Source organism: Muscardinus avellanarius (genome assembly GCF_963383645.1).
Source record: "Muscardinus avellanarius genome assembly, chromosome: 2".
Classification (NCBI taxonomy): Eukaryota; Metazoa; Chordata; class Mammalia; order Rodentia; family Gliridae; genus Muscardinus; species Muscardinus avellanarius.
Genome location: NC_137787.1, coordinates 16,766,677 through 16,779,788, shown reverse-complemented (window position 1 = coordinate 16,779,788; position 13,112 = coordinate 16,766,677). Strand labels below are relative to the sequence as shown.

General features: G+C 43.8%; 1 protein-coding gene across 1 annotated transcript in view; it reads left to right on the top strand.

The window, feature by feature from the left end:
• The window catches only part of SGPP2 (sphingosine-1-phosphate phosphatase 2), a gene marked incomplete at both ends in the record, with an annotated part of 132,989 nt that overhangs the window by 45,563 nt on the left and 74,314 nt on the right, over positions 1-13,112 (top strand). The gene's annotated exons all lie outside the window — the stretch shown is intronic.

Here is a 13,112-nt window from a genome sequence, read left to right as displayed (position 1 = left end):
AACTTTTTTAAAAGGAGGCCAGAAAAGTGTAATTTAGAGGTAGAACGTTCTAGGTTCAGTTCCTAGTACCAAAAATAAATAAGTTAATGAGAGGGGCAGGGAGAGAGAGAGAGGAAGAAAGGGATGGAGATATAGTTCAGAGATAGAATGGCCCTCAGTTCAATCCTCAGTACCATTAAAAAGAGAAACAGAGCCGGGTATGGTGGCACACGCTTGTAATCCCCACACTTGGGAGGCGGAGACAGGAGGATCGTGCAGGTTCAAAGCCAGCCGCGCTGGCTTAAGAGACCCTGTTTCCAAATAAAAATATAAAAAAATAGGTGTCTGGGAGTGTAGCCCAGAGGTAGAAGGGTTTCCAGGAACCCCAGTACCACCAAAAAAAAAAAGAGAGAGAGAGAGAGACAGACAGACAGACAGACTGATATAGGGCGGGGGGAGCACTAGGGATTGAACCCAGGGGCGTTTGATCTCTGAGCTAATCCACAGCCCTACTTATATTTTTGTTTGGAAACAGGGTCTTGCTAGGTTGATGAGAGTCTCACTACTTGCTGAGACTGTCCTCAAACCTGTGACACTCCTGTCTCAGCGTCCCAAGTACTGGGATTACAAACATGTACCACCATGCCCGGCCTGGTGGTGTCTTTTAAAGCTTTAGAACATGATTTTAGAGATGTGATATAGTTCAGGGGTAGAGAATTTGCTTGACTTGTGCAAGACCCTGGGTCCAAGTCCTAGCAACAGTAATAGCAACGACGACGATTTTAGCTGAACTATGACTGTGCCCTGGGGACAAGAGGTGGAGTAGAATTCCTGGATTAAAACTAATGAACCCAAAAGCCAGGCATGATGGTGAAGGCCTGTAATATTGGTTCTTAGGATGCTGAGACAGGAAGATCAGATTGCAGGTTTGAGGACAGCCCCAGCAAGTAATGAGACTCTCATCAACCTAGCAAGACCCTGTTTCAGAATAAAAATAAAAAATAGGGCTAGAGGTGTAGTTTGGAGGTAGAATGCTTCTGAGTTCAATCCCCAGTACCAAAAAAATAAAATAAAACAAATGAACCCAAGTTCATAGGACTCCTTCCTGAACATCGTATAACTCTTCCAAATGTCACTGTGATAAGTTAATATAAAGTAATCAGAAACATCTGCAGCAAAAATCCCCAGAACACACAAGGGCTTCACAATTGGATGGAAGAATGCTTGGCACAATGTGTTTTGGGTTTTAGCGAATCCAACATGTTTTGAAAAACAGTTAAGTTCTTTAGACATCTTGAGAATCTGAAGGGCAGCTGCCCCCACCCCTCCTTTTTAAAATGGCAGTGGTTATTTCTGTCCTGGGTGTCACGTCCTGTTACTCTTCTCTGCAGAGGGCCTTCTCTAGCAGAGGCTGGCGTCTCTGTGTCTGAATTGGTTGGACGGCAGCAGTCCTCTCCTGACACCTGGCTCACATCTAGCCCTCTCCCAGCCCCTTCCTAGATTAGCTTCCTGAGCAAGTCACCCTGTGTTTCAGGCCCAGAGCTTCAAAGGTGATGATGAGCCTGGTGTGGTGGCACACGCTTGTAATCCCCACTCTTGGGAGGCTGAGACAGGAGGATCACACAGGTTCGAAGGCAGCCTCAGCTACTCAGTGAGGCTAACAGCAACTTAGTGAGACCCTGTTTCCAAATAGAATATAAAATAGGTCTGTGAGTATAGCCCGGAGGTAGAAAAGCCCCTGGGTTCTACCCCCAGTACCATAAAAAAATAAATAAAATAAAGCTGATGATGAGCTGGGTGTGATGGTCCACATCTGTAATCCTAGTATTTGAGAGGCTGAGATAAGAAGGATTGCAGGTTCAAGGCCGGTGCAGAGTAGCTTGGTGAGATACTGCTTCAAAATAAAAAATAAAATTGCGCTAGGGGAGTGGCTCAAGGGTAGAATGTCCTTGGGTTCTATCCCCAGTGCCACAAAATAAAAATAATAATTAACACAACTGATAACAAGACAGTGTTATGTCCAGTTGCAAGACTCAGTCTCCATCCAGGTGGAACCTAGCTCACGCCTAGTTCATGACACATGCTGAGAATTTTCCAATTTGTAGGCCTGGTTTATCCTACCCAAGGACGCTGGACATACTTGCTGGTCCTTGAGGAAAACAAAGAGAGGCTATCAGCTGTTCAGAGGATGAGCCGCCCTCTGACAGCTTGTCAAGAGGAAAGCTGCGCTCTGCTCTTTCAGGCTTCGCAAAAGCCTAGGACTCCACTGTGAATGGAAGCCACGCTGGGCCCATCCCCGCCAACCTCACGCTTATTCTAGGGCAGACGGAGGGGTCCTGACAAAGGCCGCTGGACAGATGTGAGTGACTGGCGCTCTGCTCCCACCACACGCCGTGCCTTTCCACGTTATCGACTTTCAGTCTCGCCAGCCTGAAATTTTAATCACCCCGAGCTCGGAGCAGACATCGGCTAGATCACCCAACTTGTAATTCTATCCAAACTCGAAGATGAAAGCAGAAAGCCTGTGCAATATCGATCCCTGTTTCCCCTTCAAGGGACACTGTCCATTGTCTCCGGCTTCTTAAGGAAGACCATTCAGTTTTCGTTGTAGACTGGAAAGTCTTGATTTCCTAATCTTTAATAATAATAATAATAATAATAATAATAATAATAATGGTAATTAAAGGAATGGGAGTATATGAGTACGTGAATTTGTGAATGTGAGTTTACATGTCTACTGCGTGGTAGAACCAATGGACTCCCCCAGTAACTCTCATGTTCAACACTACTGATATTTTTCCATTAAATTTATTTATTTATTTAGGGTTTTTAGGGTTTGGGTTTTTTTGTTGTTTTTGTTGTTCTTCTTCTTTGCTTTTTTTGGTGCTGGCAATTGAACGCAGGACCTCTGGCTACATTCCCAGCTCAGCAGAGTATTGGGGATTGGACCCAGAGGCATTCTACCTCTAAGCTACGCTACACTCTTTGTTTTATGTTTTATTTTGAAACAGGGTCTTGCTAAGTTGCTAAAGGTCTCACAAAGTTGCTGAGGCTGACCTCGAACCTGCAATCCTCTTGTCTCAGCCTCCCGAGTACTGGGATGATAGGTGTGCACTACCTTGCCCAGCTTCAGCACCAATAAATTTAGGAAAAAAATAAATAAAGCAGGGTTTCATCCTACCATTTCTGAGCCAAAATTTGTTTTAGAGTAAATTGAGTAGTAATCAGAGTAGATTGAGTCACACTCCTACTTAAAACTCTGGTCAACAAGCATGGTAGCCTGTACCTGTAATCCCAGTACTTGGGAGGCTATGACAGGAGGATCACAGGCTCAAGACCAGCCTCTGCATCTTAGTGAGACCTTGTTTAAAAAAAAAAAAAGAAAGATGTGGATATAGCTCAGAAGTAGCATACACCAGTTTCATTGCTTGATACCAAATAATAATTATTATTATAATTTGTTAATAATTTGTTAATAATTATATTATAATTATATAATAATTATCATTATGCATTAATTGATATTTATAATTAGTATAGAAATTATTATTATCATTATTATCATACCTCCCTGTAGCTCACTCTCTCAAACCTGGGCTTGACGCAGCTTCTGCCATCACCTGCTTCCGCACCCCCATGCTGCAGCGCACAGGGCTGCCTCCTGCTTGGGGGCCTTTACCAGGTGTTCTTCCTCTGACCCACAGACCCCAGTAGGTCCAGCTCCTCTTCCTTCAGGGCTCCTGTGGCTCCTCCTTGGAGGGCATCCGCTCTACACACGCACCGCTCTGTAGCACTTACCCAGCTTTACTACCATCATAGCTCTTATTGCTGAAGGAAACCATTTTCCCTCCATCATTAAAGAGTGAGCTGGAAGCAAAGAGTCTGTATAAGTATGGGCTCGGTCTGAAAAAAAAAAAAAAGACACTTTCTATTTTCTTACAATGCTGGGCACTGCTAGATTTGTGTTCGGTATATTAACATGCTGGTTGGTGTTTATAATAGCTTGGAGTGTTTATTTTACAAATATTTCATCGCTGTGGAGTGTAAGGACATCCATTAAAGACCAGTCTCTCAGAGGCAGCTGGACCAAAGCTTTACAAAATCTAGGTTTTATTGAATGAGGTGTCGAATTCCTTAGATCTGCCCTTCGCAGTCCATAGACAAGAAACTTGGGTTGAATGTGCAGATTGTGAGAGCAAACAGCATTGTGTAGTTCTTGTCCTTAATCTCCTGCCTCTGGGGACATCACTATGACCTTGGGAAGAATTTTTCCAGGGAGCCTGAGGTCTTCATAGTGTCTGCCAATCTGGAGACCACAGGCGGACAATTGTCTACTCCTGTGATCACAAGCACCGGCAGCATTGCTGACCTTGGGCACGGTCTTGGGCATGTGATAGTATGACCACCAGGTTGACTATGTATGAGTGCAGATTAGCTAGAAGTAGCAAAGACTATTTCAGCCTGGCTGGGTTTAAAAAACAAAGTGCCCAGGTAATGTGGCACATTCCCCTAATCCCGGCTCCTCCAGAGGCTGAAGCAAGAGGTTCACAGTTCCAAGGCCACGCTGGGCAACTAAGCAAGACCCTGTCTCAACAGAACAGATGGAAAGAGCTAGGGTGTAGCTGAGCAGTAGAGCATCCCTGGGTTCTATCCCTAGTACCACTCAGGGGGATCAGAACTTCTGAAATGATCAATGTTTAACTAGTTTTGGATTTTAAAATCCTTCTCTGGACTGTTCTCGATTCTTCCTACTCAAAGCGTGGTCCATGTGCCACCAACATGGTAGCACCAGTGTCAGTAGGGAGCTCCTCGGATTTCTCAGCCCTGCCCCAGGTCAAGTGCATTCAAATCTGCACTTTAATAGGAGCCACGGGTGTCCCTAGGGGCATCCCAAACTCCTCACTGCCTCCTCCACCTTCATCGGCATCGCTGACACCTAGGTCTTACTGAGAAATTTGTTTGCTCGACTTTGGTCTGAGTTCCTTGCGCACACCATCAGCACTCTCTCAGTCCTCCCAGCGACTCTGGTGGTTTGTACTCTTGTTATTCCCGTTTGCAGATGGAGAAACTGAGTCTCCGGGGTGATCTTGTAATTGGTGTGAAATTAGCCCCCCACCCACCCACGCACACTTTTCTGCTCTCCAAGTCAGTATTAATTTGCTTCCTTCTTATTGGTCTATAAAACTCTAAAGAAAAACTCATTAAAAGAAAATTACAGGAGGCCATTGTTTGGGGAGGTTTTGTTTTTGGTACTGGGAGTTGAACTCAAGAGCATTGTATCTCTGAGCGACTCCCCAGCCTTTTTTATTTTTTATTTTGAAACAAGGTCTTGCTAAATTCCTCATACCTGCGATCCTCCTGTCTCTGCTTTCCAGGTCCTGGGATGACAGGTGTGCACCCCCACACCTGGTCAGACAGCTGTTCTGGGTGGAGCAGCTGGGCTGGATCCCAACGGACAAGGCTAAAATTGACAATGAAGTCACTCACATTGAAGTTCCACAGAAACTAAGCTATTTATCTGACATTATGAGAAATCAGAATTTGAGAAATAACAGCAAAATTTCTTTAACAGGCCAGTGTCCATCAGCATGATAATAAAGTTCCCTCTACCTAAATCCTTAAATGCAAAACAATAAGCAGAAGTAAACTCATGTCAACTAATCGGTTATTTTTCTATTGTTCTGTCTCCCAGTGCCAACCTTAGTAGGAAAGTAACTTTGACATGACCAACACTCCCCCCTTTTTTTGGTACTAGGGGATAAAATCTAGGGGCACTATACCTCTGAGCAAAACCCCACCCCTATTTTATTTTTAATTTGAAACAAGGTTTTGCTAAGTGGCTGAAGATCTCACTAAATTGCTGGGTCTGGCCACAAACCTACCATCTTCTTGTCTCAGCCTCCCAAGTACTGGGATTACAGGCGTGCACCACCAAACCCGGCTCCAGTCTGCCTTTGTTTCATGTTTCTGCTTTTTTTCAAGCCGTTTTCTTTCTATAAAACCAACTTTGCCAGATATGGTGGTACAAGCATATAATCCCCAGTTGCTCAGGAGGCTGAGACAAGAAGACTCCCAAATTCAAGGCCAGCCTGCAATTGAGCAAGCCCCATCCAAGAATAAAATCATAGGAAAGGCTGGGTATGTAGCTCAGTGGTAGAGTGCTTGACTAACATGTGCAAGGCCTTGATTTTAATCTTCAGTGTTACAAAAACAAAACAAAACAAAAAACATCATTCCTTCGCTCATCAGAACACTCCTTTTAACTTATAAAATGAAGAGTTGCCCAATTCTAGAATAAAAAATAAAGCCAATTAAGATAATTTGCTGGGCATAGCTAGAAGGTCATGGGTTCAATCCTCAGTACTAAAAACAAAAAAGTAAAAATATGAAAAACTTTAAACCAAATTGCTATTAATTTTGTCCTTTAACAAAAAATTGTGAAAGAAAGCTTGTTGTTGGTGTATCCCATATAAGCTCTTGGGGTCTTAATGTCATTTTAATATAAGCCTGAGTCTAGACCCTGTATAGATTCTCTCTCAGCCCCAGAGCCTGCTGTTTCTGATTAAAGTGGACTGCTGAGAGTTGCAGATTACCATCCTACCGGATATGAACTCCTTCCGGCTCTGTTGAGATAGTAGAGTATCTTGAACTTGACCTTTGGAATAAAATTTATATTTATAGCTCTACTGTGGAAAAAAAATGGAGACAAGTAGTATGGCCTAGCAGCAGCATTGATACAAGTTCATCAAACCCCTCAAAGACCTCAAGGTCCAGATACCTCCAGCCTATGTACTCAAAGCCAAAGGTTAATTACCGGAAGGCGATATTTGGGCTTGAACAAGATCATGGTCAGTGGTTTTTAAACTGATCACTGAAGTGGCCCGAGGGATGCTGCAGAGAAGCACCTTTGGAAGCTGAGACTCTCACTTCCCGCCAATTAGAACAGGCTTTTGATTTTACATCAAAACATATCAGGACTCCTTGGTGTGTGTTTAGGCACTGGGGCAACATTTTAGTTAATAAGCCTTTTTCTGCTTTATTTTTCCTTAAATGATACATGGGTCCTATCCCCAGTGCCAAAAAGAAACACACACACACACACACACACACACACACACACACACACACACATTAAAAACCAACTGAAGAGCCAGGTATGGGGCACATGCATGCCTCCAATCCCAGTACTAGCAGGATGAGACAGGAAGATTTCAGGTTTAAGGCCAGCCTCACCTATTTAGGGAGACTCTTAGCAACTAAACAAGGCTCTGTTTCAAAATAAAATGGTCTGGGGGTGTAGCTCAAAGGTGGAATGCCCCTGATTCGATCCCCAGTACCAAAGCAACTGCTGGCTAGGGGCATAGCTCACGGGTAGCACACTTAAAACACAACTGAATTAACCCTTCTCTACCCTTCTGTACCTTGTGCAAGTGGGGCCCTTGAGGTTCTGAAAGGCAGATTTACTTTCCAAGGTCACACATTGGTTTGGCTAAAAGCTATTTCTTGTATTCCTCCTTTGAAAGCTCAAAAGCTGGGCGGGCTGCCAAGCTGGCTGGCCATTCTCTCCTCTGCTGTCTGGATCAGCTCTTATTATACCCAGTGGTGCTGACCTGGGCATGTTTCCTCTGATTCAGGACTCCTTGGTGTGTCTTTAGGAAACAAAACCCTCCTCAGGCACTCAGGGGAAAGCTGAGTCAAGGAGTCAGACTCCTCTCTATTCTCTTAGGCCATACAAGCAGTTACATGACTCTCTTTCCTGAGAATTAATACAGCCTGCAGAGAAGGCCACATACTTGGTATCTGCCAACTATAGCAGCTCCCCTCCATCCAAATGACTGGCCAAAAACCCCAATTTAGGAGAGTGATATTTTGAAGAACTTGACCAAAAATGGAAGATGGGATTGAGGGACCAAGATAATAAGAAACCCTGTGAAAACACTTTAAAAAATATTAGCTGGGCTTGGTGGAGCACATTTGTAATCCCAGTACTTGGGAGGCTGAGACAGGAGGATTGCAGCTGCACAGCCAGCCTCAGCTGCTTAGTGAGGCCCTCCACAACTTAGTGAGACTCTGTTTTGAAATAAAGGATTAAAAAAAAAAATAGGGCTGTAAATGTAGCTTGAAAGTAGAATGCCCCTAGGTTCAACCCTCACTACTGCAAAAAAAAAAAATCAATAACACAAACCAATAAATAAGATAGACTAATAGGTTATCAATGACATTTTCAGCCAATAATAATATGTAGTGATTTCATTTTATTATCTCTTCATTACCAAACACTTATTCATTTGGCTTCATGACATGCTATGTATACTGAGAAGCATTTTTTTAATAGAGAAAAAGGCATAACAGATTTATTAAAGTGCTGGGTGGGAGGGAATCTCAGCACAGAAGTCTTACACAAAGAATGAGCCTTCAAAGCATTTTCTTTCCAAGAGTTACTCTCTACCCACCTAAATACTCAATGTCTTCCTGTTCTTTTGTCTAAAAGAATCATTGCTAATTTTGTCTCCTGAGATGTGTTCTAGAAACACTTTCTCAGAGCCTGGTCCCTCAGCCCCTCCTGTGTGGCCAGCTGGAAACTCAGAAGCAGGGTCCTGGGGCTTGGATTCCTTTCCCTTAGTTGTTACCTGTCCTTTCTACCAGTCCACATTATTTACCATTTCTACTTCTAACCTGTGTGTGTTAGTCAGCTTTCCATCACTGTGACAAAAGGCCTGAGGAAAATAACTTAAAGGGGAAAAGGTTTGCTTTGGGCTCATGGTTTCAGAGGTTACAGCCCATGGCCTCTGGCTCCATCGTTTCTGGACAGATGCTCTGGGTGTGGCAGAGCATCTTGGTGGAAGGGCCTGGGGGAGTTGAACTGCTCACCTTGTAGCCGCCAGGAAGCAGAAAGAGTGGGAAAGGGACAAGGTGGACCCTTCCAGGGCACATCCCCAGTGACCAGCCTCCTCAAGCTAGGCTGCACCTCCTAGAGTCTTTACCACCTCCCAAAAGTCCACTTGGCTTATGAACCATCAATGGACTAGTCCATCAATGAGATCAAAGTTCATACAATCCAATCACTTTCCTGTGAATCCTGCTACCCTGGGGACCAAGCCTCCGACACATGGCCCTCTGGGAATCATCCAGATTAAACCCATAACATGTGCTTCTTCTTTCTCTGTGTCTGATGAGACCAATGCAAATACTGGAAATGAAATTCCTGCTATTTCCTAGGCTACACTGAAGCCCTACACACTGAGATTCCTACAGAGGAAACTCAAGATTATTTTTCTGAAAAGATAAGTACTTACTACTTTACATAGTACATGGGGGGCTATGTGTACACACAACCCCCAAGAATTTGGGGGTCAATGTTGGTTCTTAGCTATATAATCATGAATACAGATAAATTATCTAAAAAATCATCTGAGTACATAAATATGTGTGTGTGTGTGTGTGTGTGTGTGTGTGTGTATATATTTTTTTTTTTTGGCAGTACTGAGGTTGGAACCCAGAGGCATTCCACCTCTGAGCTACACCCTCAGCCCTATTTTTTATTCTTTATTTTGAAACAGCGTCTTACTGAGTTGCAAAGGCCTCACTAAGTAGCTGAGGCTGTCTGAGAACCGTGATCCTCCTGTCTCACTAATGCTGGGATTACAAGCATGTGCCATCACACCCGAGTTGATATTTTTAAATTGTACCTTTGGCTCTTCTATCCCTAAGAATATTTAGAGAATATTTCACTTTCTCGTGTTCTTCATACAGGATGACGTCTCAGGATCACTTTACAATCCCATAGGGCAGGCTCCTCTAATCAGGAGACCAGAGTTCAGTGCTGTCTCAGCCCTGCGCTAACCCTGAGACCCTGGGTTATCACTTCACTAATTTAGACCAAAGTTCTCTCATGTGTAACATGAAAAGGTGGGATGAGGTGATCTCAATTCTATATACCATAATGTTATTATTAATACTCATGTCTAAAAACAAAACAAAAAAAATCACTGAATCCCTGGAAACAACATTAATTCATTCATCAAGCAAAAATATTTGAGTGGCTATTGCAGGCATGGTGGTGCACACCGATGATCACAGTACTTGGATTCTGAGACAGGAGGATCACGTGGAGATAGAATGCCCCAGGGTTCCATTAAAAAATATTCAGCAGCAATAAAGAATAATAAAGCAGCTTGCTATCATCCTGGATGGTCTCATCAAATTGTTTACTAGGTTTAAGATGTTAAACTTGGCAAATCTCCAGAATAGGGAAAAGGGTGTTCACTGAGTATTGATAGTGCCGTATAATATTCAGGAACCATGAAATGACACCAGGGAGGGATTTGACCCTTGCTAGAATTTGACAAAATGTCTTCCTGTAAATCTTTAAAGCAGGCCGGGTGGTGGCGCACGCTTGTAATCCCCGTGCTTGGGAGACAGAAACAGGAGGATCATGCTGGTTCAAAGCCAGCCTCGCTGGCATAAGGGACCCTGTTTCCAAATTTTAAAAAAAACATAAAATAGGTCTGGGAGTATAGCCCGGAGGTAGAAGGGTTTCCAGGAACCCCAGTACCACCAAAAAAAAAAAAAAATCTTTAAAGCAGGACTGGTTACCAGGTATACCTGGTGGCTGGTGGGTAAAAATAACACCAACCCTCAGATAAAAAGGGGCTGTTGACAGGGTTTTCATCAAGGTCAGGCCAGTTGGAGTCTATTTATAAAACAGAACCTGCAGAGATGACCTCTTACATCAGGAAGTCACGGTTCTGCTCCAGAGGGAGAGAGGCGCTTGTCACTTCCTGGGACGGTGCTTTGTCCTCGCTCTGCAGGCGAGGTGAAGACACTTCTTCATTGGCTTCCTTTGTATCTTGTTGCCTTTTCTATTTCGGGTGGACCTATTGCCATTGTGTCTAGTCTGAATTCATTTAGAAGTACCTTTCCCTCTCTGAGAGGTGCCCTTTTAGCTTATGACCTGTGCTCGGCCCTGACCAGTAGCTGTCTCCAGGGGAGTCCTGTGTGCTGGGTCCTCTTCACTCCTGGAGCCAAAGGGCGGTGTAGACTTCCCCTGCTTTCCCCACTCGTGCTGCAGGGCTCTGTGCGGGATGCAGAGAGGCTGGAATAAAAGCAGGAATCTCTTAGTAAAAGAAAGGAGTGGATACTTGTAAGCAGCCAACAGCAGTGAGAATAGTTAGAGCTTTGCAGTTTTCAAGGTCATCTTGTTTTCCCCCTAATATTGGAGATTGAACCCAGCATCTCCTGCAGGCTCTTCCACTGAGCTACATCCAGCCCTTTTCATTTTACTTAATTTTTGTATTGGAGCTTGAATTCAGGGCCATTTTACCTCTGAGCTATAACACCCCCGCCCTCACCCTTTTTTTTTGGGGGGGGGCAGGTCTGGGGATGGAACCCAGGGGCATTTAACCTCTGAGCTATACCCCCAGCCCTATTTTTTATTCTTTATTTTGAAACAGGGTCTCACTGAGTTGCAAAGGGCCTCACTAAGTAACTGAGGCTGTCCAGGAACCAGGATCCTCATCCTCCGGAATGCTGAGTTTACAAGCATGCACCACCACACACACCTGCCCCCCCACCCTTTTTAATTTTTTATTTTGAAACAGGGTGTTACCAACTTGCTGAGTCTGGCCTTGAACCGGTGATCCTTCTGTCTCAGCCTCCCAAGTACTGGGATTACAGGTATGCATCACTATGCCCAGTTTCTAATTTTATTTTGAGGCAGGGTCTTGCTAAATGGCCCAGGCTGGCCTGAAATTTGCAGTCTTCCTACCTCAGCCTCTGGAGTAGCTGGGATTACAGGCATATCACAACTGCACCAGGCTACCATAGTTTTAAATAGATTGTTTATTTATTCCTCTTTTAACTCCCTACCATCCTTTTTTCTCTTGTCCATTAGAAATGAGAATGCAAGCCGGCCATGGTGGTGTGTTATGGTTTTGAGAATATGTTATGGTTTGGGGAATATGTTACGGTTTGGGGAAACTGTCCCCAGGGACCCCTGTTAGGGTCCCGGACACAATTTCCCTCAAACCACAACAAGATAAAAAGATAAAAATGTGCGGGTTCTTGTCCTGAGCTAAGGATAAATACACATTAGCCCAGACTCTTGCTGAAGATTTAAAGAAGTTTATTAAAAAGATAGAAATACAGAAGACAGTTAAAGCCCCGTGCCATTCAGAAATGGCACAGGGGATGGAGGGAGTGCAATTCGAGTGAATTCACCAAAGATACAACACGTGGACTGGACCTTTTTATACACAACACCCTCCATCTTGTTCATGTAATTCTGACGTAGTAAAAACCCTGAAGGTTCCTCCCCCACCAAGGTGTCTCCTTTCATGAAGGTCGACCCCCTCCTCCCATCCTAGCTAGATTACCCAATTATTGTGTAAACCTGTCTTTAGAATGAGGATGGGGAAGTCCTAGCTCCTCTCTCCTATAGGCTTGCTAATTACTTTTAGCTAAGTCAATCTAAGTTTCAGTAGCTGTTTGCTTCCTGACTGAAACCAAGACCAAGTCTTCCTTTCCCCAGGTCTGCCATTTTGACACAATTATTTTTGAAATATATCTATTAATAATCAGAGCTTTCTCAAATCTTCCCAAGCCATTCCCAATACTGGTACAGGTGCACACTTATAATCCCAGAATTTGGGAGGCTGGGACAGGAGGATCACAATTTGCAGACAGCCTCAGCTATTTAGGGCCTTTGCAACTCAGTGAGACCCTGTTTCAAAATAAAGAATAAAACATAGGGCTGGGGTATAGCTCATAGGTAGAATGCCCCTGGGTTCCAATCAAAAAAAAAAAAAAAAGGAATGCATTTAAATAGGCCCCTGTATGCTTGCTGGAGGTGTTTCTTACACCATACCTGAAATAAAAATGACTTGTCTGTATTAATTCCATTTAAAAGGTGAACTAATGTTCAGAGGCAAATGATTTTTCTTGTCTTTGTATTGATTATCTGTTGCTGCTGTAACAAGTTACCACCAACTCAGTGATTTAAAACAATGTGAATCTATTCTCTTAAAGCTCTGCCCATCAGAAGTACAGAACGGGTCTTATTTGGCTAAAACCAAGGTGTCATCAGGACTGCATTCGCCAGGGGACTTGAGAGGAGAGTCGCTTCCTTGCTCTTC